This window comes from Bison bison, unplaced genomic scaffold (genome assembly GCF_000754665.1).
Source record: "Bison bison bison isolate TAMUID 2011002044 unplaced genomic scaffold, Bison_UMD1.0 scf7180017864296, whole genome shotgun sequence".
Classification (NCBI taxonomy): domain Eukaryota; kingdom Metazoa; phylum Chordata; class Mammalia; order Artiodactyla; family Bovidae; genus Bison; species Bison bison.
Window position 1 is genome coordinate 3670792 of NW_011494868.1, and position 5225 is coordinate 3676016.

A 5225-nucleotide genomic window follows, 5' to 3' on the forward strand; every position below is an offset into this window, starting at 1 on the left:
CCTCCAACTTGAGTTCAGCCAGAAGATACTTGTTGGAATGAACTGAAGAAACTTCCCTTTTGATAGATTGAACTGAAACTGCTTATTGTACGTGGTTATATTTGGTAAAAATTGCGTGTTGAGCTTTTTACAAAAGGGTAAGAATTATGGTGTTGAATTTTAATTCACTTGTATAAGGAAACAGTTTAGAACTCTTATAGGTCTTAAATATTTTTACTTGCTGTTCTCCCTCAGTAATATATACCTCTTCCTTCCCTGCTTGATGAAACATCTATTTACAAGTTAAAGGAAGTGTATAATCAGTAATTACAGTTTGGAGACAAAATTTACCTAGGAGTGGATGTTTATTTTAATTAGGTTTTCAGACTCATTATAAAGACTTGGGTCTTGTCTGAGTTGAGCAGAATTAAAATGACAACTTCAGTTTCCTAACAGAATTGTATTTGTTTCTTTTAGTCCCACACCTTAAAAAGAAACCCCAAGTGGCTCCTCAGGAATGCAGTTTTGTTGCACACAGGTACCATCTAGCTGGAATTATATACATATGAATAGATAATTTTCCTGTTGGGCTGAAGTGTATGCTTATATATATGTTTAGTCTTTAAGCTAAACAAACATTTAGATAACATTCTGTGCATTGATTGATGCATTGGGCAGGTGGTGAGGACCTGGATTTTTATCAAACAGTTTAGTAATTTTAAAAGTTTCTTGTGTTTACTAGTAAAGAATTTTAAAACTCTTATTCTAATTGAACACATTTTTTAAAATGCAACTTTGTAATTTGAGGAAGAAATTTTTGGGGTTAGAGGAGGGTGGGCCACTAAGTACATACTTACCTCTCTTGCACTGGCCCTTCCAGGCCGCTGATAATACAGACATGGGCTCCAGTTTGCACATCGGGAAGACAGCATAGAAATTTGACTTGTATATTAAAAACAGTAGAAATGTAATATGTATATGAAGAATGCATAGCTCTGTATTCTGTAAGGGGCTCTAAAGAACGATGTGGCAGTGCTCTATGTTCAGTGTGAACGAGTTGCTTGGGAGAATTGCAGGAACACGTGTCCTCACCTTTGTTCTTAACACCTAATTCTTTTCATGGTTTATTTTGACAAAATTCACATGTGTTTAACTTGTATATTGATTTTTTTTTAAGTCTTCCACTTTTGTCTTCCTTTTATTTGCCTTTGTGTTTCCAGAAGTAACAGAGAAACACTTTAAAGTACGTTGCAGAGAAAAACTGTGAGCTGTTTTATATTGGTTTTTTTTTTTTTTTTTTTAGCACAAATCTTTAAACTTCTTGAAAAGGCTAATTTTTTTTTTTTCTTTTGCCTACTTCCCTCCCAAAATACCACCTTGGTCCCTTTAACTTATGTTCTGAACTTTGATATAAATGGTGGTTTCTAGCATGCTAGTAGTTAGATTTATTTCGATGCCATATCTGGTGATACGGTTTTAATTTTTACTATATTAGTTTTTTGGAGGTTTATTTGTTTACCCCACTATGCTCAAAGCACACGCAGGTTTTTTGTTTTGCTTTGTTTTTTTTGAGCCTGGGAGGAGAGAGGAAGGGAGTAAAATCACAGAAGTCCTGTTGTTCGTTTGTCCTTCAGTATAGTTGCTAGTAGGTTTATATTTACCTGGTGAAGAAGTCAGTGACCTGAACTACCTATAAAAGTTTAGCATTGCTGCAGTGTTGATTGAAACCCTTTGGCTATCTAGTAGTTCTTACGCTACTGAACCTTGGATTACTATATGATACTCAGCTTATATTTTGGACTCTCTATGTAGACAAAAACATTGTATTCATAATAGAATTGTATACTAGCCTGTTTTTATAACATTGAAATATGAACAACCACTGCTTTCAGTGTGACTTAGTAGGGTTGTTTTGAAGCAGGAAATAACCATTTATATTTGCACCTGTGTATATTGCATATCAATTATAACATACTTGGCAAGCGCTTTTCTTTTACCTGTGAAAATTCTGAAAACTGGTCCAAACAACACTGCATACCAAATTGTGCTCTTATATATCACTGCATTGTGTTCCTTTACAGTCAAATAGCATGTTTTAGTTTTATTATAGTGGCTTGCTGTAAGAATGCCACTTGCTTATCTTTTATTGTACTTGAATTGTTAATCATGCTTTTAACATTTTATTTAACATCATTTCATTAGGTTCCATTAAAAATGTCATTCCTTTGAAAATGCAAGGATTCCCACTTTCAAAATTTTGAAGTAAAGATAACGTTTATTCAAAGAAGGAAAATAGTTCAGACTTGGTATTATGAAATAAGTGAAGGTTTCAGAAAAGGATTTGTTTAGATTTGCACAGATGATGATGGCACCTTTTATTAAAAAACAATCAACAGTGCTAAGGAAAATTTACACAAAAGTACTAGGTTTAAGTGTGAAAATGTGTGCCTTTCAGTGTATGTACTCTTTTTTTTTTTTTTGGTGGTCATTTGGATAATCAGACCATTTGAATGGCTGAGCACATTTAAATTCTGTGGAGTGCCACATTTGGCTAAAACAACTCTAATGTGCAATTAGTTTCTGGACTAAAATGTCTGTTATATGAGGGGGATCTTTATATTGGGCTTTTATATTTTTTTAAATGTTCACATTTCTTTCTATTAAATGCCATCATAGCACCACATTTATATTGTTGCCTCTCTTAAAATCAAAGCCACCTTGATGATGTTCTTTTTGGCATGCATCAAGATTTGAGCAGTGTGTATAGCGATTAAAATGTGTTCTTGAAGAGCATAGTCTAATAGACTCTGGTTTAGACTGCAAGAACATAAAAATAAAAGTATAATAGCTTTTGTATAAAGATTTTCTTTTGCTATATGAAAATCAAGGATTTGGTTTGCTTTTTTTCTGGCTTTTATGGAGGAATGAAAAGTGTTATCTCCTTCTAAGAGTAATTTTTGATTATCTTATAGCAATAATGTCACCATTCTTTTCAGAAATAAATAAACCTTGTATAAGAAATCAGACATAATTTTCTTGGGAGCTCCCTTTATATCTTAGCTTTTTCTTCCTCTTAAGAAAATTCCTGTATTTTCAGATTATTTCATCTTGAACTTTTTTGAGCTTTTGTGCAATGTAATATTTTATTGATCCACCTTTGTACATTTTCATTTTATTTCATACATCTATCTATCTCCCACCTATCCGTCTGAATCGGCTGTTTCAGGTTTTTAATTCATTGGTTAAAAAATAGTTGCTTTATATATTTCCTCATGGGTTTATGTTAAATAGTTTTGCATTTTAATCTATTATGGAAATTATTCTGAAGTTTGTATTCCCTTTTTAAGTCTGCCTTAGTCTATTTTTTGTCATTTTTTATGGTTTAAGGAAGAACACACAGAACTTGATATTTTTATTTTGAGGAACAAGAAAAACTGTTTTTTCTTTTAGGAGAAGAACTACACTGAGTTATTAACTACTATTTCAAGTTAAGTTTCCTTAAATCATCCGGTATGCTTCAGGGCTACAATTTGGGGGGAGGAGCTAATTCTTTTTGCTGTTCTGAGCTACTATTGTCAACTGCTGTTGTACATACTGTTATGTGTAAGGGCGTAAATATATTTATTATGTTTGTAAAATTCATTCTGTACAATTGCAGATCAAGGTTGCTCTTCTGTGATATACGGGATATTATGTTTTAAAGACCATCTTGGAATACAATTAGAGAACTTAGTATTTTGATGTACTAAGACCTATTTTAAGTTTAATATTTTACCTTTGCAAAAACTTTAATTAAAGATGTTATTTAAAAAAAGTAATGCTGCTTGCTTTGCTTACTAGTTTATAAAATTGTTATATAGATAACTGAATAAAACTATAGAGTTGAGAAAGGAAAATGCTTCACATTGTTAATAAGTTCCATTATCAAAAAGAGGTATCATTAAATTCTATACCTTTAATTGGGGTGGGATGTCAGTCTGAATATTAAACTGTTATAAATTCTTAGTACTTTTTAAAAGGAATAGTTGTAATTTCTAGGCACACAGGAATTTAAATTGGGCTAAAGCCACACCAACAAAGTGTAACTAAAAATTGATATAAATAACATATTGTATTAAGTGAGTATTTCTACTCCAAAGAATAGATTACTTAGGATAAAATTATTTGAGAACAACCTTGTTTTTTAATTTCACTGTTTAGCTATATATTTTTATTTTACTTTAGAGTTTGTAAATAGTTGCATAAAAGAATCAGATCATTAAGGCCTGTACTACATATTGAATATATTTTGTGTTATTTTAGAAAGTATTAAATAATTAGCAAGTATTTTTATTTATAGTTATTTCAAATGAATCATTAAGAAGCTTGCTTTTTTGTAATTTTTTTTATCCTGTTACTATTTTATCTAGGAAACTTGCAAAGTTTAACCATTAAAACAATCATAATAAAGATGCTTTCTTTGTTGCAGCAAATCTAGTATTTTTGCAGTTTAATTCAGGCTCCTACATTGATGACCTTAACCTTTTTGGCCTCAGTTTCTCCATACATAAAATTACAGCAGTATGGTTTTGAGAATTAAGTGAGATAATATACATAAAGATCCTAAAGTGGTGCATTTTGTACCATAGTAGGTGCTCAGATATCCCAGTTATTAACTTCATAATATCCGTGGAGCTGAAAAATACTTTTAAATGGTCAAGAATAGCAAAAGAGAATATGGTCTGAATTGAGAGGCAGTAAAAGATTTGGATACACCAAAACAAATTAAGCCTGGGAGGTTTGAGTTAATGGAGCCGTGCATCTGTCTGTAGCAGAAAGGGCCTAAGAGGAGAAAAGTGAATGATGGGGTATGGAGAAGAAGAATGAAACACACTGGGAAGTCTGTAAGCTTTGCTTTCCCTTCTTGAATTATATGTCTAAAATAGATTGGATTTTTCCCAAAGCTAAAACTGTAGTAATGTTATAACATTTTAAAAATTATGTAATTTTCCTAAATAGCACTGGGTTCTGCTCATTTCATTTGTGGAGAAAATAATGAAACACTGTTAATGAAAGACATTGAAAGAATGATTACATCACTCTGACATGAACCTCTCTCCCAGTGCTTGTTGGCAATCCTGTTTATGGAGGCAAATAGCCTTTGTGTCATTGCTCCTACTTCCAGCCAAAGAGGAAGATGCTGTGTAAGTAACTGGTTACTTCTGTTTCTGTCTGAAATGTATGTTTTCTGAGGCTGAAAGGGAATC